Raw genomic sequence first — 25,337 nt, 5'->3', positions numbered from 1 at the left:
TGCGGCTTATGTAATTTACAACACATTTGATAAGGCCTCACTAATACAAAATTCAAGTCTAACACCCCCGCCGCCCCTAATTGATTCCCCACGAAAACTTTTCCCAACATTGTTTCACCAAACCTCCTCCCCTACACCTTTCTTTCGCCCCCTGCCCACCTCCTTCCTCATTCCTTGGTCATCTGTTTTCCCTCTGTCCTAAGCTATTCTGACTGCCCCAACCCTTCCTGCCTGCCTCAATCTCATCCAAATCTGCCACCCGGAAAAAACCCTGAACAGGCGTTTTCCTTTCCCCCCCAAACTTTTTTCCTAGAAAATATTATATGTTTTTAATTAAATTTTTAGAGCTATGGAAACCTTATAAGGAGTGAAAACCATGAAGGTAAAACTTGAATTGCTGCTAAAAGACTTCACTGTCGCTTTAACAGTTAAATAAATATTACACGCAGGTTATTATCCAAGGATTCAAAAAATGGGGAAAAAATCTGTTGTTTAAACAGCTCTCCTTCTAAGTTTTTAAGCCTAGCATATCCAATAACTTTTCTTTGATATTCAGCAAATATATTTCATTTGCTATAAAGGAAAGATGGACTCCTTCCAGGCAGAAAAATTGGAAATCTTTCTTAGTGATATCTGTATGAGCCAGCCAATTTATGCCATTAATACTGCAAAAATGGTGACGTTCTCTGTTTACTTTCCTTCTGGCCCTGTCTACGGCCGTAAACTTCTCCGCTACCCTCCAAACCCTCCTAGGCTCTATAGCAGTCAGGATTAATTTTGCATTGGGCCAGGATCTGATTATTAATTCTAAATCTGCTTTTATTTCTATCAAGAACCCAAGACCTGAAAGTTGCACAATGTAATTTTCACCTAAATGAATTAGCAAAATTGTTGGACATCTATTTGGCAAATTGAGCTCGCTCAAAAATGGCATCAATTGTCCCCACGTCATACCACCTTTGCCCCACCAATCGATTTTTAGATCACAAAAACTAAAACCAAGGTTTTGTCCGTAATGATTTCTCTCAGTTTGCATTGCTGCCCATTTTATGAACGAATGTCCAAACGTTTGCCATGGATGTAGACGGGCCCAACAAACCACCTAAAAAATTAAACAATGTTAGAATATATGAAGAACTTATAATTCTTCTAACTCTCTTACATAACTCAAACAACAATTGGAAGACCACCAGCCTGAACTTTTTAATTGCTTATAAGATATACCCCGCCTGGCTGCTTCTGAAGCTGCACCTATTCTGAACGAGTGAGTACCAAAATAATTAGGATTATTACCTAATACGCTCAATGCTTTCCTTAATACTGACAGAATCTGTGATGCTTTTAAGCGAGAGCCATCCTGATGTTTGAAAATAAATATAGATCAAGCGCCACCTACTGTTTTAAATTCATACCAGGCTTTTCCCAGGCATAGCGGGCCGCCCAGCTTCCACAATACCACTGTAGCTGCTTTACTTGTTTGATCCGTTTTTGATTTTTCCAACAAAATCCATAGAGACAGCTTGTTTATTAAAACATTTGATATTTTAAGGCCCTCAATATCGGATCTGCCCAGTAATTCCGAGATCCTGAAGGCTAAAAAAAAATCAAAAAAATCCATACACAATTTGAATAATAAGAACTCAAAATTCGAATAACACATTTGTGGTAAAGTCTGAATAATATTGAATAACAATTTCATTGTTATGGACTCTCTCGGAACCTGTCCCTGCTTTTTCATTTTTGCCCAGCCTTGTAAAATTCTTCTCCCCAGCTAATGGTTCGTAGCCCCAAAAACACTTACCATAAAAAGAGAGTGCTATTGCAGTAGCGGAAATATTTTGTTCTTTGTTGGCCAGTATGAATTTGAGAACATCCTCCCTACATCTTTGCAAACCTATTTCATTGCAGAGTCTAAAAGAAGCAGCTAGTCTAAAAATTCGGACCAAGCTCTTCTATAAGCAGTTTTTGTACTGGGAGCTAGGGAGTTTTCAACAAGATATTGTATTTTCAGTCTGCCAGGTCCCATACCTCTTGAGGAATCTGGGTTTTCATGAGGTCTACTCCGGGCGCCAAACCACAGAATCTCAACCACTGGGAACAAGATAATGCATCTGCTATATTATTATCTGTCCCTGGTACGTGTTTAACCTAAAAAATTATATTGTGCATTATGCAACCTAACATGAATCTTTGTAACAACTTTAGAAGAAGACTGTCTTTAGCCTTTTGAACATTCACTAAATCAGCAACATTTTTATTATCAACTTGAAAAATTATAGTTTTTTTAATAACGTCTAACCCCATACTAGTAATGCAATTAGCAGAGGAAAAGATTAAAAAAGGCTATACTTCTTCTCTCAGAAACCCATTTCAATGGCCATTTTTCTGCGCACCATTTTCCTTCCCAAAAAGAACCCCAAACCAGTGGGCCCTGACGCGTCAGAAATTTGTTTAATTGACCATATAAAGTCCTCATCCAGTGACCAAATTGTAATACCATTGAAAGATCTAAAAGACATTAGCCAGACCTCAAAGTCTGCTATCATGTCTGCCGAAACTCTAATCCTGTGGTGAGGTAAAGTGACACCCGACATGGCAAAACCTAATCTTCTGCAAAAAGATATACCAACCTTCACCACTCCACAAGGAAAGTTCAGATGTCCCGATAGACATTGCATCTCATATACCGTTAACTTAGGAGATAACATGGCATGCTCCAGGATAAGCACCATTTCCTTCACTTTCTTACAGGTAGCCTTGTTTCCATCTTGACTGTGTCTATCTCGATACAGAGGAAAACCAAAGAATTCGAAGGACCTTCGGTCTTTTCGTCTGCCAGAGGTACACCCAAATCTTTGGCCAATGGTTTAAAAAACTGAAGAGCTCTGCTACATTGCTAAGTGCCAGCTGCACCTATAAACAGGAAGTTGTTTAAATAATGAATGACATGAACATGACCTGACCTGAAAACGAAAAACCATTGAATAAAAGAGCTAAACTCTCAAAGAGGTTGCATGAAACTGTGCATCCCGTAGGCTGCACTTTGTCCACAAAAAATTGCCTTTCAAAGTAAATTCCCAACAATGAGAAATCTAGAGGGTGTACTGGTAACTTAAGGCAGACTTAATGTCGCATTTCGCCAATTCTGCATTTGATCCTACTTTCCTTACCAGCTCTGGCACTACATCAATTGACTCAAACTGCACCATGGTATCCTTTTTAGGTCTCGCCTAGACGAAGCAAAAGCGAAGCTTTTGCGTCTAGGGCGAGACAACTTATGCAATCACTTTCAGGAGAATGTAGACAGCAGACTGTCACGAGCTTCTCCTGCCGGAGATTGTAGCTCGTTAGCGCGCACGTCGATGTCCCTGATATTCCCATGCACAGAAAGGCTCCCGCACGCATGCGCACATACACACACTGCATACACACACACACACACGCACCCCCCCTTAAAGAAAGGCTCACACACGCATGCGCACATACACACACTGCATACACACACACACACACACGCGCACCCCCCCTTAAACAGACACACGCGCAGACAGACACACGCACGCACAGACAGACACACTACAACAGACACACGCGCACACCCCACCCCCACTCACCCCTCCTCCTCCTCAACACACTCACCTGTTCTGGCGGTGCTCGGCGGCGGTTCTGCCTCTCGGGCGGCGGTTGCGCTTTGCGGGGCTCTCTCACCACATGAGAGCCCCGCCTTCCCCATGCGCCCGGCCGCTCTTCACCCGGTCCCCCATCTCGGGACCGGGACTCGATCAGGAGCCCTCGGGGCTCCTCGGACAGTGGCTTCTCTCTTGCGCCGCGATGGGGGCGGGACTTACGGTTGGGGCCGCGCTGCGATTGGCCGGCTGCCCAACCGCTTCCGGGTCGTCGCAGGCAGCGCGGCGGCCCGGCGGGAACTTGAAGAAACTCCTGGGCTGCGGTGGTGAATTAAAGGCACACGAGGGTCAGCCTGGAGTGCTGCATATTAAGTGTGTATAGCATACATGCCAACATTTCAGAAGAGCAAAGAGGGAGATTTTTTTTAAAAATATCGGGAGAATGGGGCCTTGAATCGGGTTACTGGCATTTATAGGCTTTGGAAGTGTGCTGCTGCAGGATCGGACATTTAAAACACAAATGCACGTTTTATTTTTTACCTTTCAGAAGCACATGGAGCGCAATGTTAGGCAGAGAGAGGGTGATGAAAGTGTTGTGTTGTGCACTGGCCTGGCAGGTTTCTGGCAGTGCATGCTCCCCCCCCCATCCCCACCCCCCTGTGTGACAGCCCGGGCTGAAACAGCTTTCTGTGCACACACACAGCCGCCCCCCCCCTACTTCACAGGTCTTTAAAAGACCATTCCCTCGTTAATGACGCTTTGTTGGTTTGCCACCCCTTCGAGAGCCCCTGCATCGCCACTCTTTGCTGGAAGAATTGCCACTTTACACAATACCAAGCCCTGTCAGCGGAAGCCCCGAGGAATCGGGTTTTTGCTTGCAGGAATCGGGAGGCGGGAGACTAGCCTTCCAATCGGTAGTCTCACGCCTGAATCGGGAGGGTTGGCATGTTTGGTATAGGTGTTCCAAGTTTGGTAAAGTAGTGAGCAGGTTTCTAAATTTGGCCTTTGTCAACTATAGTGACTCAGCTTCTGTCAGCAAACCACTTTGTCATGCCTTTAATACATCTACGAGGTGATGCTGCCCGGTGAGCAGCTGTTCGGCGACTACGTGGGCAGCCTGGGTGGGAGCAACAGCACGCACATGGTGGTCTACGACGGCGACCATTTGGGCTCCTTCTACGCCCCGCGGGCCTGGTGGATGTTCCGGGCCTTCGGGTGTCGGTGCTCAACGGCGGCTTCCGGAACTGGGTGCGGGAGGGCCGCCCCGTGACTGCGGAGGCCAGCCCAGTGAATGCGGAGGCCAGCAGGCCCGAGCCCGCCCAGTTCAAGGCCACGCTGGACGGTCGGCTGGTGAAGAGCTTCGAGGAGATGCTGGAAAACCTGCGTACCAAAAGCTTCCAGGTGGTGGACTCCAGGTACGAGGGCCGGTACCGTGGCACCGAGCCGGAGCCCGGGCAAGGTGAGAGTAGGACCAGTGGTCCGTCAGCAGGAAGCACTGCCAGGAAAGGGGGCAGTGACTTACTCACCTAGATTGCATACAAACATCTTCACTGTGATGATTGTCCATCCACACACGCCCAGGGCTGTACAATTAGCCATCCGTGTATAGTCCCCTTCTGACGTGCGGGTATACACGCACTAGCAGGCCGTGGCATGCATTGACATCCACATACACAGACTATTAAACACTGATATATATTCACTTCACTCGGGGGCACCACCACATCACTTGGGGGCGCCACCACATCACTCGGGGACACCACCACATCACTCAGGGACACCACCACATCACTCTGGGACACCGCCACATCACTCAGGGACACCGCCACATCACTCAGGGACACCACCACATCACTCAGGGACACCGCCACATCACTCGGGGATACCACCACATCACTCCGGGATACCACCACATCACTCTGGGATACCACCACATCACTCAGGGGCACCACCACATCACTCTGGGGCACCACCACATCACTCTGGAACACCACCACATCACTCTGGAACACCACCACATCACTCTGGAACACCACCACATCACTCTGGGACACCACCACATCACTCTGGGACACCACCACATCACTCGGCCACACCACCACATCACTCAGGCACACCACCACATCACTCAGGGACATTACCACATAACTCAGGGACATTACCACATAACTCAGGGACATTACCACATCACTCAGGGACACCAACACATCACTCAGGGGCACCACCACATCACTCAGGGACATTACCACATCACTCAGGGACATTACCACATAACTCAGGGACACAACCACATCACTCAGGGACACTACCACATCACTCAGGGACATTACCACATAACTCAGGGGCACCACCACATCACTCAGGGACATTACCACATAACTCAGGGACACTACTACATCACTCAGGGGCACCACCACATCACGCTGGGACACCACCAACACATCACTCTGGGACACCACCAACACATCACTCTGGGGCACCACCAACACATCACTCTGGGGCACCACCAACACATCACTCTGGGACACCTCCAACACATCACTCTGGGACACCTCCAACACATCACTCTGGGACACCTCCAACACAACACTCTGGGACACCTCCAACACATCACTCTGGGACACCTCCAACACATCACTCTGGGACACCTCCAACACATCACTCTGGGACACCTCCAACACATCACTCTGGGACACCACCAACACATCACTCTGGGACACCACCAACACATCACTCTGGGACACCACCAACACATCACTCTGGGACACCACCACATCACTCTGGGACACCACCACATCACTCTGGGACACCACTCAGGTGCACCACCACTTCACTTGGGGGCACCACCACTGCACTCGGGGACACCGCAACAGCACTCGGGGACACCACCACATCATTAGCCAGGCACACACCACCAGCTGTCAGTGCACTCGCAACAACTGCATCACTCAGCGCAACCACTGCATCACTCAGCACCACCACAGCATCACTGGTTCAAATATGTTCTCTCAATGTTTCAAGCTTTATTACAAATGTCACAAAAAGATGTTAATATTTCACTTCTGTTCTTGGATTTTCGTCACAATAAAATACACTAAACATAATGTTCACAAAAGTTATTTACAAAAGTTTAAGCTATTGCCATTATAAATTAGAATCACTTTTAAGTATTAATTATTCAAAAGAAATAAAAGCCATTTTTTTTTGTAATATCAACACATGTAAGTCACGTAAATACAAAACATGTTGCATTACCAATGCTATAGGTGTCACATTTGTGAAAGTTATAACTATTGGCATTGTAAATGACAAAGCTATTAATTACGTTATTTAAAAAAAACCACATAAATAAAAAATGTGTCATTTACCATACCAATAGCTCCAACTTTCCTAAGGTGAGACCTATTGCATTGCAAATGCTTGTTAGCTATATAGTCATTAACTGATAAACCTTGTGGCCATGACAAATGCTGAATCCTTGGAAATTCACCTGCTGTTTTCTTTGGCACCACTCCCAATGGTGATACGATAAGATCTGGTAATGGCCATGTAGGAAATGGACCTCCCATCCTTCCTTCTGTCAAAAGTTTTTGTTTAATGAGCTGTGGGAATTATTTAGCTGATTTTAGATTGTCAGAAAACCTACGGAATCGGGGTCCTTGATATCCTATCTGAATCCTTTTTTAAACCCCCATTCCAATTTGGCTGCCTTATCTCTAAATAGATAATATTTCAACCAGTAAAATAATTTCTGTGTATCCATTGAGGTAAAAGCCCTTGTAACTAGGCTGGTATCAATTGCCCCTTTCACTGCCTTGCCCAAATTTCCTCCAATTGCCTGTTTCCCAAAACACTGTAATATTGCTAGCTTGTCTCCGCATTTTGAACATTTGTGTTTATATCTGCAGGGGTTCTTTTGGCAGTACCCCCTGTTAACATTCCAGCATGCTCCCGAATATGGTGACTGTGGTTTGACCCAATTACCCACCCCTCCCGAGGTGGGTCCCACAAGAAAAGGCCGATGTGAAACAGCAAGACCACTCGCTGTATGCATAGCAGGAGGAGGTATCTGGGGATGCATCCACTACACTTATAATTCATTATCAACTTCCCCCAGGGATTTTCAGGAATAAGGACCATCTTAGCTCTAAATTCTTCATCGTAATGAAGCCAAACAAAACCCGCGAATTCCGTGTGAGCCTTTCTAATAGTGTCTAAATATTTAATAATTGACACTGATCTATCCAGAAATCTTTTGCAGTACACACTTGCGAAAATTAGAAAAGCTGACGTCCATGAATCTATAGTTGAGGGTACCGTTGGCTTTTTAGCTAGGTCCCAAGCTTCCTCCATAGATCTCTCTTTTGATTGAATTTCTCTGTGGAGAAGCTTAAAAGCATCCATAAATTCCCCTTTCCAGATTTTCTCTTTTGTGTTTTTACTCACATGGGATCCCAAAGGCATAGACAAACCCATATAAAGAAGCCTTTTTAAGCCTTCTGATTTTGCTTTTTCTTCCTTTTCACTTCAGTTTGTATCATGATTGCATTTAGATTTATTTGAATCTGATAACTCGCCTTTCGTTTTGTCTTTCCTGTTTACCTCTTCCTCACCAGATACTATATCAGTTTTTTCACAGTTTGAACAGGCATCAGTTCCCGCACCTTTATCTTCAACCATCACATCACATACTTTTCGATTTTTAATACATGCTTTTCTATACCAATCCTCAAGCTGCTTCCCACCTGTTCCTAACGACTTGTCCCAATCCAAAGTTTTCTTCTTTCTCTCCCCTTCTTGGCTTCTTTTCGGCCCCATGGCATCAAACCAGGAATCCTCAGTATCTTTTTCCTTAAAAATATAATCTATGGACAGCTTTTCCAATTCATTATAATCCACAATTTCCCCTTCCTCCAACTCAAATACATTGTCATCGCCTACCACCCCATCAACCTGAACGCTCTTACCACCCTTGCCACTGCCTGGATGTTCCCCTTCCCCAACCCCACCATCATACACCCTCCAATTTACAGCCCTTTTCAAGTGTGAAATGCGTTTTTCTTCCAACGGCGCAGGAAAGATTGCATAAAAATTTTCCTTTTCCTCATCCATCGCATTGCAGGACTTTTTGACCCGCCTGTCAGTTTTTCATTGTACTTGTTGTCCTTCTGCAGCATTTTCCCAACATTGGCCTGCAAGTCGCCATAACATGCTGACTCCTGAGCACCCTTTTCCTATTTCTAGTGACCTCATCATGAACCCACACCCATTTCCCAGCACCCTCAGTATCCTGTCCCTCATTAGTAGACATAGTTTGCTTTCTACCAATATAACATTGCAGTGCTAAATTCTCTTTATCTTGACTGTCCTTGAACCTCCCTGTCTGATATTAGATTTAACTGTTTATTTTTGTCCTGAAAGGATGGTGCACCACTTATTTGTGCCTTAATACAACGTCACCATCCTCACTAGAAATCATAGGGGACAAAGACCTCTGACCTGAAATACTTGACCCAATTTGAGATAACTGTAACTTCCTGCCAAAATTTGGTATGCTTTTCTTTACCTGACATTCTATTAAAGATTTCTCCTGTTCAAAATTACCAATTTCTGTCTGAATTGATCCACTAGGAGATGTTAAAGTTAGCTTTTTAGTAAAGGACTCCTCGTCTTTAATAAAACTAGCTACTTGAAGGGGTTTCCTCTCCCCCTGAGCCTGCCTCTTAAAGCGAGTGTGCGCGACCTGCAGCCCCTCTCCTCACATCTGAAGAGACGAGCTGACCGATAGAGGTAAGGGGAGCTACTCCTTCACCTTATCCTTTAACTTCATTGCTCCAGACGAGCTATCACTCGAAGAGCAAATACAGCCGTAGACACGCCGTCCGCCGACACTCTCTTTTTTTCTTTCAAGGCCCATTTATGATTGAGAATGGACACCAGGCAGGAGCAAATCTTCCCGCCCTGCCCCACACAGCAACCTCAGGGCCTCCCTCACTGTTGCGGCTGACTCAGGCATAGCGACGACAGCTAAATTAATAATAATTAACTCTAGGCGCTGACAGCAAAAACAAACCCTCACCTGAGAACGCAACGGTCTAACCGCCGTGTTCTAAGGCAGGCGCCCACCCAGACCAATCCGCTGCAGCTGCCCGAGGACTGTACCAAACAGCCGGAAGCTTCCCGGGGGAAGACATTCCATGAATGCCACCCCCAGAGCCCTCATTCTCAAGCGTATCCAGTCACAGGGGCGGCTCTAGGCTCATGGTGGCCCTAGGCAGGGAGCGTAGATAGTGGGCCCCGGAAGAAGGGGTCCAGGCGGGGAGGGAGCCCACCCCCCCGGAGCTCAGGAAGGTGTTTGGAAGTGGAACAGAGCCGGAGGCCGCCAAATCCCTGCCAGGGGCCGCCATGCAAATATGTATCCATCCTCAGAGGATTATTATATTAAGGATATATATTGGCGTGGTGGCCCCTGGGGTTTGGTGGCCCTGTGCAGGTGCTTGCACTCATGCGCCAGTGCCAGAGGCATGAGTTATATTCACATGCACCATGGACCATGGTGCCAACCGCCAGGGGGCTGGGGCATCACAATTTAGACTTCCATGCAGCGGCACAAAACCGAAATTAGTCCTCCTCCTTACAAAATGCTGAGAGTAACTGCGCTGACGAATCCCATAGAAATCTGCACATGTGCAGTTCCATCCTCTCCACAGGTTCCAGTACACCGAGTGGTCACAAGTGCCATCCTCTTGCCAGTTTGTTTGGAAAGACACTCACAAATGTTTCCTTATTGGATCCGAGAGAACCTTGAAATAGGTCCGTTCAGACTATGCAAGCACCTTTCTAATGTCTGATTTAAATAGACTAAAATGTTGTTCCATGTAAGAAACTAGGCCACATACAGGGTGCATATGACAAATGACCTGTCTCTTAATTGACTAATGGCATTGTTGTCATGGCGGGGTGAGTGGGGGGGGGGCATGTATATTTTAAGTTTATGTTTAAAAACGATCACTTAATAAATGCATCACAATGCAGGCATATCACCTGATTTATTAAGAGAAACTCTTCTGCATGTTAAATAAATATACTTTTTTTTATTTTGAAGAGTCTTTTTCATATTTTCATATGGTGTTTGTGACACAGTTTACGTGCCAAACATTTTTAGGGCTCGGCTCGTGCATGGGCTCTTAGAGTCCAGCCAGACCCTCGGCTGTGGCTCAGCTCTCCCTGTTATTTTGTTGGCTTACCCACCTCTAGGTAAATGTAGTGGGTTCTCACAGTTCCCTCTCTTATTACATACAGGCCACCAAGAAGAGTTAGTCATTTCTTTTAAGGTGTTTCTGATGTGCTGCCTCGCCTCAATCATGCAGAACAGCAGGTATTAATCAGAACTGGGAGCGTTCCAGGAGATTGGCCTTCCTTTGGACTTCATCACAGCATGAAAGAGGGAGGGCCGTTCTGTCATGAAGCATCTTTTTGAAGTGATTTCCTGAACCGGTCAGTAATAGAGCATGGCACAATTTTGCTGTAAAACATAGTCTGGAAAAGGAGACATGGGGGATTTCAATTTAGTGCCATGCTTATGCAATGCAAATAATTTCCTGCAATGCAATTTATGCATTTATTTAACGTCTTGTCTTGCAGAAACCTAAATTGAAGGTTAGCCGTCTCCACCACGGGAGCAAGATGGCGTCCATGATGCACGGCTGAGCAGCAGCGCTAGCAGAGTGGACTCAGTTGTGGCTAACCTCAAAACACTCGTTGTTTAAACGCCTAAATGCCTAAATTTTACTGACGGGAATATTTCCCGTTCCCAACGGCGTTCAACGGAGAGACATCTTTGAGTAATTGGGGCATAAGAGTCGTGGTGTAAAGGCGATTAACTGTTTGAAAACGCCCAGATTCGACACCGCGGTTTGGATGCCTCTGGTCGCTCCTTACCGCAAGGCACTCCCCCCCGGACTGTTGAGGGTTGCCGCTGCGCTGCTCCTGAGGATCGGGTTGGCCGGTAGGCTCTCTTGTGGGGCTTGCGGAGTTCACGGAGCCAGGGGGCGGACCAGCACAGGTCTGACGGAGCCGAGCAGAGGCAGAGGCAGCGGCAGCAGCAGCGGCAGAGCGTTATCCAGGGGGTGTGGGGACAGCCGACAGAGCAGAGCAAAACGGCAGTTCTCTCCACAGATGGCCCCGAAAACTAATACCGGAGGTAAGCCGTCGACTAAGAAAAGAAATGTAGCTGAAAATGCCGGTGTAGTAGACAATTCCGTAAACGCCGCAAGTGTTGCTGCAGATTGTGTCGGCGCTGAGGCAGTATCGCTTGAAGTCGAGCCTGGGGCTTGGACAAGACAACCGACATTGGTACAGGGTACCCCTAAAGAGATGAGGCCCCCATCCGTCAGAACCAGACAAGCCGCTGCCACAGCTTCCGCCACTGCCACTGCCACTATAAGTATAGTGGAAATGATGAATCGCAAGGACAAGGCAAAAAAGCTTAAAACTACGGAAACGGCCCCAGCTGCAGCAACTACATCATTACCAGCCACCGTAGAGGATGAAGGGGTTTGAACCAGAGCCAGAGCTCGAGCCGGAGCTAGAGCCAGATCCACAGCCACAGTCTCAACTACAGTCACAGCCTCTTCCGGAGTTTGGAGGTGAGGACGCTGTCTCAAATGGTGTTCGGGGCAAGATGGCTCTCTCGGCGCTGTCAATTTCAATGACGGTGGGAGCTGATAAGGGTGTCGGTAAGGAGGGCAAAGTTCCTATGTCGGTCAATGACATGATAACCACATCTCCAGATGGTGAGGTGGCGCAGTTTGCCGCACCTTCCGCCGCAAATATCAACAGCGAAAGTGATCAAGTTGGCCAAGGGGGGAAGACCTCAGGAGGATCTAAAGATGACTCTGTTCTTTCGGCCACATGCGAACCAGTGAAAGAGACTATCGCGGTCTCCGTGGCTCCGGGTGAACAAGGACAAGGACGACTAACAACAAACACTAATTAGAGTGGCCCGATCCATGGGGAGAAGGAGTAAGAGAAGAGCCCTAGCGAGTGTTTTTTCTCTGTAACAGAGGAGGCCGATTGGTCAGAGGATGAGGATGAGGAGCTGCATAGTTCTGATATCGACGGCAGTAATCCAGAATCAGAGAGCGACCTCGAGGTGGGGTTACCATCAACGGCCGTTAAAGCTATGTTTCCTCAAAGAGATCAAGCTGAATTAACATGGGATCATTCTCCAACAACCTCGCTACAAGGAAACTCAAATCAGGGGATGAGTCATGCACAGAATCAGGAGACCACACAACTTTCAATGATGTCAATGATGACAATGATGGAATCAATCCATCAAGGAATCACAGCGCACCGGGAAGAGGCAAGATCAGATAGTCTTAAGGCCCAAGCAGCAATGAGAAAAATGAAAGGAGTGGTCAGAAAGCTTTCAAAAGCCTGTGTGAATGTAGGAGATAGGGTCTCAAATTTGGAAGAGAGGAGAGTCGCCACTGAAGTGGAGGCGGCGGCAGCCACAAGCAGAGTGGAATCTCTCGGAGCACAAGCACAGGATGTCCAGTGGAAGCTGGAAGATTTAGAAAACAGGCTAAGGAGGAACAATCTTAGAGTCCTTGGGATCCCGGAAGGATGTGAAGGGCAAGATGTTAAAGCCTTCATTGTTAAAATCTTCGAGAAAGCTTTTCCAGACGTTGCTGGGTGGAACTGGACCACTGAAATCCAGAGAGCACATCGGACACCGTTCAAGTTGAGGCAGAATGCTAGAGCAGATGATAAGCCCAGAGCAATCCTGATTTTTATAAGGAACTTTCTGTTGCGACAATCTATCGCAGAAAAGGCGAGGCCGGATGCCAAAAGAACCTTCGAGGGGGGTTCCTTCTTCGTAAGGCCTGATTTCTGTCACACCACCGTTGAACGGCGTTGGAGATTAAGACAGTTAATCAAACCTTTCCAGGACAAAAGAATACAGGTGTATCTTATCAATCCTGCCCAGCTAAAGGTAATTCATCTGGGCAAGACTATATATTTCTCCTCAGAAATTAAAGCTCGGGAGTATCTGGACTCAGTATAGTATCAGACTATGTTCAATATAGCAACCTTTATCGTGCCCTCCTACTAGTTCTCAAATGATTTATTTAAAAAGTATGATGAAGTCCAAGGGAGGCAGAATATTGGCTATTGGGGGCAATGTATGACTTCTGAGGTCTGGTTTTTTCTGATTCTCTGGTTTTTGGTTTGATTTTCAGGTGGGGATCATTAATTTGTATGTAGCGAGTCCACTGCTACGCTGTATCCATCACACGCACAGACTTAGTCTGCGCGCTCCACTAGGGTGGGGGTTGGGGTTGGGGTTAGGGGGGGATGTGGCTTGGAGGGGGAGGGGGGAAGGTGGGGCGGAAAAGTAAAAGAAAAGAAAGTTCATGCAGTAAATGTGTATATCAATATAATTGAAATGTTGAAAGAAGAATTGTATACTCATGATATGTTTAGGAGAATATCTGATCGGTTAGAGCGATGGCTACGTTCCTTACAGGTTTTTGTCTAGGCTTAGGGTAGTAAGCCTAAATATAGGTGGCTTGAACAACTGGAAAAAGAGGGGCAGGTTTGAGGAGTATATCAAAATAATAGGGGCTGACATTTTATGCCTACAAGAGACTCACCTACCTTGGAAAAAGAAACACTGGCTAAATTTAAGGGGGTATGAAATTCTGTCCTGCTCCTCACAGACATCAATGATAAAGGGGGTAGCAATCATTGGCAGGGTAGGGTTGGGGGGGGCAAAAAGATGTAAGGCCGATGTATTTGGAAGTTGGGCAATATGCGAAATGAACCTAGGCATCACTCTATGTTCAATATACGGATCCAACCTGGATGACCCGGGGGTGATGAATCATATAGAGCGGGAATTAACTAACTGGCCAGCACCTATAGTAATCTGCGGCGATTTAAATATCTCAGCAAATTTTGTAAGCAGTTCTCCATACACAGGTCGCAAGCCCCGGGTATTCAGAGCAGTGTCTTCTATAATCCAATCCCATGGGTTGAGGGATGTGTGGGGAAGCTAAAAGAAACATGACCCCGGGTTCACATATTTCTCACATCCATTCAATAAGCACACAAAATTGGACTATTTCATGATATCGGCTAATTATCTTTCTAATGTGGAAATAGCAATGCTCCCTAGGTTAATATCAGATCACAACCCCCTTGTCCTAACAATGGCTATCAACAAACAAAGGAAAAAAGCTAGACCCTGGACTTTTGACAGAAAGCTTCTAGTGGATAGCAACTATATAGCGCACGTAAAGGATTGGTCCCAGTCATTTTTTGATGCGAATAGATATAGTGCCTCCCGTGTCGCTGTCTGGGATAGTTTTAAAGCAGGTTTGAGGGGGGAGACAATTAGTTACACGGGCCGAATGTGGAAAAGAGCTAAGGAAGAGAAAGAACGCCTGTTGGGAAAATTGGCAGAGGCAGAGGAACAACATAGGAGAGATGTATGTCATGGGAATCAGGGCATTTCAAGTTTAGAACGGCTGAATAGCATGAAGGCCGAAATCCAGAGGCAATTGGCTAAAAAAGCTGCAGCAGAATATCAAACCCAGAGAGCAAGAATGTACGAAACAAGGGAAAATGGAGGTAGGGCTTTAGCTTTACGGATAAGGCAGGCTACATCTAAGAACATTATCACTGAAATCAAAGAAGGGGACTGAACCTTCAACAAACCAGCTGAAATTCTTGATGTTTTCAGGAGATTTTATCAAGATTTATATAAGGAAGAGTCGGGTATTGACGATCCGGGTATAAATTGGCCGGAAATGGGTACTAAACTCACCTCTAGCGAGAGAGAAATTTTGGAACAGAGTATTACTATAGACGAACTATCCGAGGCACTACAAGATTTAGCAGCTGGCAAGGCAGCAGGCCCTGATGCCATACCCCTGGAGGTCTATAAATGCCTGAAGGAAGAAACGTCACCTCTTCTCTTGGATTTATTTAATGGGGTTATGACTACCGGAGTTATACCGTAATCTTGGACCAAAACAAATATCGTGGTATTCCACAAAAAGGGTAAACCTAAGGAAAGCCCTGGCTCTTGTAGGCCAATATCGTTAATTAATAGTGACAATAAACTATATGCTAAAATCATGGCGACACGGCTGGGGAGGATTATTGGGACTCTGGTTTCTCCCTGGCAGCATGGTTTTGTCCCGGGCAGGGGTACGACTGACCATATAAGAAGAGCCATCACACTGTTTGACATCCATGCTGCCGGGGAAGGGGGGGTCGCAATGATCCTCCTCGACGCGGAAAAAGCTTTCGACCGGGTTAGGTGGAGCTTTTTGTGGAAAGTGATGGAAGATAGAGGTTTTGGTCCCAGATTCCTGCAGGCAATCCAGGCTATGTACTTTAATCCAACCGCGAGTATTCATCTTATGGGTGAGAGTTCTGGGCAGATTCATATATCAAGAGGCACGAGACAAGGGTGCCCATGCTCACCCATCCTTTTTGCACTATATATAGACCCCCTAATAACTCTTATAATGAATAGCATCAGTATTAAGCCAGTTGCTATCAATGGATTCCTCACTAAAGTCCTTGCTTACGCAGACGATTTAGCTATAACCACCACGGACCCCGAGAGTGCCATGAGGGGAATAGTTAGTATCACCTCCGATTTTGGGAGGCTATCCGGATATCGTTTAAATGTGGCCAAGACGCAGGTATTATGCTCTAGAAATATAGCCAAACGGGATGATAGATATGTGGACTCAGTAGTATACCTAGGTATAACAATTAATGCTCAGCCAAGGGATATCATTAAAGATAACTTTGTGCCGTTATTGGAAAAGATGAAACAGGACCTAAAAAGAATAGATAATCTCCACTTGTCAATCATAGGTAGGGTTAATGTTATTAAAATGTCAATGTTCCCGAAGATCTTATACAAATTCAGGTCTATTCCCTTTAAAATAGAAGATATACTGATCAAGGAAATGGAGGCTATCTTTATGAACTTCGTCTGGCAATACGGCAAGGTGAGGAGATCAAACAAATTCATGTCTCTTCCCCAGGAAAAGGGTGGGCTGGGAATACCAAACCTTAGGTTTTACAACTGGGCTTGTCTTCTTATAGCAATGGCTATACTCTTTTTTCCAGAGGACACTATGCATAGCCATGGAGATATCCCCTCTATTTATCAGCTGGCTCTCGGGAGCGAAGCATATGGGGTATTGTTGAGGAAATATGACAGGCGTTTTTTTAAGGCATCAGGGTATAAAATATTGGAAGACATCTGGGGGTTATGGTCTTCTGTACAGAAAAATCAGAGCATCCCAAGGTATAACCAACATACTCTACTCTGGAATTCAGGATTATTCCCGCATCTAAGTGGTGATGGCCCTTGGAGACATTGGGAAAGACAGGGAATTACTACACTAGGTCAAGTAATGATAAAGGATGCATGTAGGCCCCTCGAACTTTTGAAGTCACGGTATTCATTACGAGGGTGTCAAGAGTTCAAGTATATGCAGTTGGTTAATACAATAAAATCAAAAAGACCGTGCATAAATATATCCAAAGGATGTGCATTATTAGATTACATGAAGGGGGGCGGTTGCAGAATCAGGGAAATATATAGGCTATTTTTGGAAAGGCTCCCCGATGACATGGTTAAGACAGAGGCAGCTTGGGCTTCTAAACTGGGGGATCCAGATATCGACTTGGATAGAGCAATTCTAATGGATAAAAGGTTTCTGCGATCCTCAAATCTAAGAGCACAGCACTTTAAGACCCTTTTTAATTTATACTACACACCAGCGAAATTGTTCTATTGGGGTAAGAGGGCGGACAACAACTGCCCTAGGTGTGGGAACGGGCCAGCTGACGTTGTGCATATGTTCTGTAGTTGTGAAAAATTAGGCCCCATTAAAAAGGAAATCAAAGTGTTTTTAGAGGGGCTGCTAGCTGTCAGAATAGACCTATCCCCGACACTTTTAATAATTGGTTGTGATGCTAAATTGGGTCTAAGTACAGAGATCGAGGCGCTTGTTTTTATATCAGTAGCTCTTTTCAGAATATTAATTGCTGCTGTATGGAAGGATGTCGAGGCCCCAACCTTCCAAATGTGGATTTGCAGGATGCTAGGGATCCATAACATCGAGTCAGAACTGTATGCTTTAAAGGGAGTAAAATCTAGGGAAATGGGGCTACGGATCTGGGCACCTGTGGCTACATGGAGGTTGTCGAGGTGTGGGGTCTCATAACGTATTTCAATTGCCTGACCCTGGTATGACCATCACTTTTTCTTTTTTCTTTTCTTTTAATCTTTGTTCTACTGTATATAATACTTTATACTACATCAGTTGACCCCGTTTTTATATCATGCATATTTATCTCTATATTAATATATATTGTCGTGCCTAGTGTACATTATATTGCTATGAACTTTCAATAAAAAATTTTAAAAAAATAAAATAAAAGAAGGTTAGCCAGTCCTGGTTTTCTTTTCATTTAATATCTGGGGTTTGAAGTTTTGTTTGTGCCATTCGAAAAGCAGAACTACACGTCCCAGCATGCAACCAAACCTGTACTACCAGGGAGAGAAACATGTGACATAGGAGATTCCGAAATTCCAAGTACCTTTTTAGTTTGACTTCCAAAATTCTTATTCACACAATAGAAATCTCGGGACAGATTTACAAACCCCTTGCACCTCTTTTGAGCGCTGTTACGTCACTTTTGTGATGCTGCGGCAGCACAAAAGATGCGCCCTGGTGCGGGGTATTAACAATGTGATGCATCTGACGCATTGCGTAGCAATGTGACGCAGTTGTAGATTTTAACTGAGTGAAATCTACAAGATTTCACTCAGTCACTTTTAGGCCAATGCTGCATCAAAACCCTGTGCCTGCTTGAAGCAGGCGTAAGGCTTGACGCAGCATTGGAAGAATAGGCCCCCCCCAGAGCATTGCTGGAGCTGCGCCGCAACTCCAGCAATGCGCCACCGTTACGGCACAGATGCGTGACGCATCTGTGTCGTTTTTGCCCCATGGTGCGTCGCATTGTAAATGCGGCGCATCATGGGTGGCGGAGCTGCGGCGCACAATTACTGGCGCATCCCTGCTAATTTGCAGGGATGCACCAGTAATTGTAAATCTGCCCCCTCGGGTCTAGATTATAAACAAGTCTCAGAGAAAGAGTAAGAGAAAACTGTCCAGAAATTGACTTTAGCGACCACTGGGACGTACCTTTATTACGAAGAAATCCCACATCCACCATAGGTGGCTTGATTCATCAATGGGCTTCTCCTCGTGGCGGGATGCCTAGTCCCAGCATGGGCTACAACCCCCTCCCTGGAAGGGAGGAGCTGGGGATGTTTTGTTTCTAGTTTAGGGTATACTAAACCACACAATGATGAGTAGCTACTTGGGTAAGGTGAAAGACGCAGCGCAAAAGAAAATGGTGATGGTGAAGAGATAAGATAAAACTGGATTCCAGGTACGCAATGTACCTTTATTGACTCGTCCTGGGGCTAGGATTAAATACAGGGCCCTGGCAGGGTTAACGTATACCTGCCAGTTAGTGATGAGAATGCTCTACATGTTTCAGCCTATTGACCCTCAATAGAGGTGTTGTGGCTTTCGTCAGACCATCAGGTGGTGCTGCTTTCTAAAGTAGTGTATGCACAATACGATATTATATAAAGTGGTATAAACAATGATGAAACATGCCACCTATGGTGGGTGAGGGATTTCTTCCTAATAAAGGGACAACCCAGGGGACGCTAAGGTTAATTCCTGGACAGTTTTCTCCTACTCTTGATTTTTCAGACTCTTGTTTATAATCTAGACCCGACAGTTCTATTGTCTGAATCAGTCATTAGTGAAGGATATTCATGTTTAAATAGCTTAAAAATGGACGATTGTGGTAAACTCGCCATTAAATGGACCAATAGGGTCGGTATAAATATAACACCAAACCAAATCTCTGCATCTTTACGTCAAATTAATCAGGTGGTTAACTTAAGATTACAACACTTCAGAACTATATGCCAACTTTATTATACTCCTCAAAGAATAGCTAGCTGGCCAAGTAATAACGACGTCAGTGGCCGCATGAAGTGCCCTAAATGCGATTCACATACAGCGGACCTGGTATATATGCTTTATTCATGCCTCTCCTTGGGTGAGTTTTGGAAAAAAATAGAAGATGCATTTGCTCATAAACAAATAACTTGTCCGAAATTCATGGCGCAGCTGATATTACTTGATTTGCAGGATATTAGCAGTCCATTTAAAGACTTGATTACTATACTAATCGCTTGTGCGCGACTGGTTATAGTAAGGGCTTGGATCTCTCCGAACCCCCCACATATTACAGAATGGTTGGCCTTAATTAACGAGATTCAGACGATGGAACTGTCACTAGCAAAATTAGGAGGGCTTCACTCCTTAAGGAAAAGGGAGAAAATCTGGAGAGCTTTTATGGGATAATAATGTTTGGATAAGGCAGGCTGTAATCATTATCTTCTAAATCATGAAGAAATGAGCTATTTTATTTTTTGGATGTATTTCTCTGTATTAATAATCATTATGAATTATTGTGTATGATGACATTGCTGTATTAAGTATTTTAGCTAATTGGAATGCACATTAATATGCACTTTAATAATCTGACTTTGATTGTTTGCATTGATACTTGAAAAACCAATTGCAGTTTTTAATTATTCATGGAAATTGTCTGAACTATTTTTTAAACATGTACTTTTTTTAATGTAATATGTGACTTTTATGGATTTCTTGCAATCCGAATAAAGTTTTCTTTGAATTGAATTGAATTGACATTGCTGTATGACCTTCGCATGGTTTTTCTTTTTCTCTTTTATGTTTCTCTTGCAATGATAAATAAGAAATAAAATAAAAAAAGGAGTCCTAAGTTAACTTTACTACTCCTAAACTGAGAAAAATCCTAACTTTAAGACTTTCGGTCTTCACAGAAGGCATTTAGGAGTCCTGAAGTTAGGACTCCTGACTTCTGTAAATACCGAAATGAGTAAGTGCCTTCTGCGAATACCAAAATAAGTAAGTGCCTTCTGTGAATACCAAATTGGTAGTAAGTTTAGGATTTTGCCTTAAGTTAGTTCTGTGAATCGGGCCCTAATGTTCTGACTTTAATCCTTGTCCTCTACAGTAAACTATGTCCATACGCAAAGCACCTTACCATCAGTCGGTATAGAAAGAAAACACCAGTTTTTTTAACGAAAGCAGTGCCGAGTTAATACTAGAAACCAGATAGCAACGAAACAATATGGGCATCACTTTAAAAAGTTTTGGAGGGAACAGCAGGGACTCCATAGCCTACTCTGAATTTGATGACGTCTTGCTATCTGGTAGGACACCCCACTTCACCCAGGCCCCTGCCTAGCAACAGCCCAACACTTAAGTTTACATTGCAGGTAGGTCTGGTCTTGAATGCTAAATGGATGAATATAGAATATAGAAAGTCTGAATTTTAATCCAGATGTTAATGCATTTACAGTTGTTATATCTTCTTTGGGCACCTTGAGGGACTGTGCTAACAAGCTCAAGTCCAACAAGTCTGCTGCACAGTGTAGCACCAAAGGGCGGAATGGTGTTTCTGTTGTTTCTGACAGGGCTGTGGGAATCCCAGTACATTGGATAAGGCTATTCTGCAAGAGTAGCTAAGACTTATCACTTTGCATCCTTCTAAACACCAACCTATCATTCTCACTCAGTCAATCATCCATCCATCCATCTGAATCCAACAACTATCATAGCAGTGCGTTCATATATCTCCACCTATCAATCTAATAATATTTATTCATCCATCCATCTCTCCATCAGTCATCTCCTTGGACACCTTCCATTGGCTTCCTATCCTACAAAAGTCACTCCATCGCTCATCGTTTCTCCATCCTTGTGTCCATCTACGCCATATCCACATATGCAGACGCATGAATGAAAGACTTAGCACCGCAGGAAGGTCAAGAGCCAGGAGTAAGTTCAGATTTTTCTTCGGAATTCTAGAAAATCAAACACTCTGAACCAGTCCTTCTTCTGCCAAGCACCTAGAATCTGGACTTTCCTACCTGAAGGACCGAGACTTAACCCAAACCTCTCATCTTTCCTGGAGACGCCCTAAATCTACTTACATAACTAGTTTTCCCTTTATCCACTTTGTCAGCTCTTTAACCCCTAAAGCTCTTGCTTAATCATACATAACAGTTTATTCTTCCTGTTGTATTCACAGTAGCCCTCTCCCCTGTTGCTAGTTTGTGAAATAAATCTTTGTTAAATAAAAGAAGGAATCTACCCATCATGCAACTTTAAATCTATGCCACACACATCAATCATCTGCTGTGTCCGTTACGCAATCTGGTTTGTCTGTCTTAAAGTCAATTTCTTGTTATGGGTTTGATTTGTTTATATGATCCCCCATTGTCCAATCTACGTTTTTACCTATCTGTTCATCTGTCATCCTTAGTCTCTACGTCTCTGGTGCTATTTCATCCTTGGATCATCCAATTCTATACCAATCTCTGCATACATAAAGCAGTCGTGGAGCTCTCAGTCTCGCTGGTCATCTGTCTGTTCTTCTATTTGTCAGGCTTATCTCTCTATCTCTCTATCTAAAAAGTTGGCATAACCACCTTTTCATCTAGGTCATTTTCGCTTCCATGTGGGGTCCCACAAGGATCCTCACTGAGGCCATTGCCTTCAATATTTATATCACCGAACCGGTCTCCCTGATCAGATCATTTGGGTTCTCCCCCATCTCTTATGCTGCCGATACGCAGATACGTTATGTCCACCTCTAATAATGTAGATGCCACTATTCCCCAGTTTCATGATTGTATGAGAGCTGTCAGCAATTGGGGGGGCACAGGGGCGTAACACTGGCCCTGCGTTGCGAGGGGCCCGTACTACAGGGGCGCCCTCTGCGGTTTTGCTGCACTTTAGTACACATATCCGTCTGGGATGTGAGTTACATACCTTACACTCGGCGTCATTAAATGATGTGTGGCCGTGTCTGTGATACATATAAATGTTCATCCACCTCAGCTCCATCCTTAAAAGTTTCAGGGTGATCTATCAAGCAGGGCCCGAGAAAAAGTTGAGATCCCAAAACATCCTTTCCCCATTTGAATTCCCAATTTTGGGAGTCTTACAGAAAAAAATAGCTAACTAGAATTATAGAATTATACTAAATTTGGAAGAAAGTTAGATGTTTACTCAGGAAGTGTGCTTATAGCTATTTTATTAAAATAGGTACATCTGGATGGTTGGTCACTCTGTAGCACCGCGGTACTCCAGCGCTGATGTTAATTAAGAAAAGAGAGCAATCCGATTGGTCAAGCAATGTTTTTTCCTGCCAATTTTTTCGGTCACACGGGACCAGTACCAGTCCCAGTCCCATAGGACAGAGTGATCAGATAGGCTGACCGCAACTGGAAGAAAAATCCTGTGTCTGCCTTTACAGGACAATCAATCAAGGGTTTATATAACACGGCTAGTCACCCGTAATGGTCTCAAGGCGCTGAGGGAGGGGAGGGGGGGTTGGTGACCCGTCTGGGTGCAAGGGTTCAGTTGAAGAGCCAGGTCTTGAGATCCTTTCTGAATTGAGTTAGCAACGGGGATTGCCTGAGGTGGAGAGGCAGGGTTTTCTAGGTCTTGGCTGCGAGATGGGTGAAGGATGTTCCTCCGGTTCTGGTCTTGTGGATCCGTGGTACGGTGGCCTGGGCCAGTTGGGCGGAGCGAAGGTGTTTGGTGGGTATGTGGAATGAGATGCGGTGGTTCAGATATGCTGGTTCTGCATTGTGGAGAACTTTGTTGTCATGTGTGAGGAGCTTGAAGGTGATTCTTTTGTTGACTGGGAGCCAGTGAACTTCACAAAGGTGCTTGGTGATGTGGCTGCGGGGGGGGGGATGTTGAGGACCAGTGTGGCTGCTATATTTTGAACGTTCTGTAGTTTCCTGAGGAGTTTCTGGGTGATGCCGGCATAGAGTGCCTTGCTGTAGTCGAGTCTGCTGGTGATAAGTGCATGGGTAACCGTCTTTCTGGATTTTGTGGCGATCCATCAAAATGTCTTTCGAAGCAGGCGGAGAATACGGCATTGAGCTGGCGGTTCATTGTGAGTGAAGAGTCCAGTATGATGCCAAGCTTACGTGTGTGGTCCGTGAGAAGGGTCCTTGGGTGTTCTTTGGTGACATGAGGTGGCAGGCGGCTTGGCATCCTGTGTGGGTGTGGTGAAGGCAAAGTGCACGCAGTGGTGGTCGGTCCGAAGGAGTTCGGTGGTATGGCTGTAGGTGATGTTTCTGCTGGCGGAGAAGGTGGGGTCTAGCGTGTGTCCTGCTCCGTTGGTCGGAGCAGTGACTAGCTGCGTGATTCAGATGTTGGTGAGGTTCTCAAGAAGTCATGCAGTGTTCTGGTCACTGGGGTTTTCCAGGTCAAAGTTGAGGTCACAGAGTAGGATGTAATTGGTAAATGCGAGAGCCTGGGTTGCACTGTTGGTCAGCTTGGTAGCAAGAGGAGCTGGAGGGTGGAGGTGGAGGTGGGTGAGGGTGTAGCAGCACTTTTGGCAGGAGAAGGGTCCTTGGGTGTCCTTCGGTGATGTGAAGTGGCAGGTGGCGTGGCATCATGTGTTGAGGGCGAGGAGGGTGCTGTATTTGTATCAATGGAAGGTCTGAGAACTGAGTTCTGTGACACTGGGCGTGGATGGGCAGAAACAGACTTTGGTGCAGCTTCCGCACACCAGTGGTGCACCTGATGCAAGCAGCCACCATTTAGTATTGTGTTGGCGGGATTGGACAGCTGGGAGGTGGGAAACGTGGGGAGCAGGAAAGAGTCAATAGAGAGGGGCGGGGGATCGCATCAGCAGGGGCAAGGACGGTGAAGCAAAGCAGGAAAGAAAAGTACAAAAAGGTACGGAAAAAGAATCACAAAAGTCAGCAGAATCATAAAGAGGCATCAAAACAAGAATGAAGCAAAAAAAGAGAGACAGAGGGCAGCACAGGAGCAGAACAGTGACGCTCTACCACTAGACCTCAAGGAAGGTAGCTTGCGGGTGGAGGAGGGCCTAGAACTCCTGACCAGCGGGTCATAGACTAGTCAATTTGTTGTGGAACCTAGAACTAATTGCAATACAATTTCTGTGAGTGGATTGTTATTGAAATTTTTCCATAAAAAACGATGGTGAAAAGTTTATCACTCTATCATGATGCGTTAATCCAATATGGTGGATTTTTCAAAATGGCTGCCCATTATTTGAGATATAGAGTATAACTGTTTATATGCCCATGTGTGGTATCATTTTATATGTTTTTAGGGATGGGAAAGTCAAAAATAACATCAAAAATTGTTTCTGATGACTATAACATCAAATTGGGATTAATACAATAAAAAACGTTAATTATATGTTAGTATGCCAAACATCGTTTTGACATTCTTTTTTATTTATATTTTTTTAACATCATTTGAAAAGGATGAACAAATTTCAACTAGATAATATAGCACTTCTCAATATGACACTGACAAATGAAAATTGTTAAAGAGAAAAATTCAAACAGCACTCCTTAGTATAAGAATAGTATGATTTCAATCATACTAAAACCTTTAAGACAGCTTTCTTATTTGGGTCTGTGAGGAAACCTGCAGGCTTGCATTTCAATAAAACTACCCCTTCATATTA

Source organism: Lissotriton vulgaris, chromosome 4_1 (assembly GCF_964263255.1).
Source record: "Lissotriton vulgaris chromosome 4_1, aLisVul1.2, whole genome shotgun sequence".
Classification (NCBI taxonomy): domain Eukaryota; kingdom Metazoa; phylum Chordata; class Amphibia; order Caudata; family Salamandridae; genus Lissotriton; species Lissotriton vulgaris.
Note: the sequence above shows the minus strand (reverse complement) of the source record.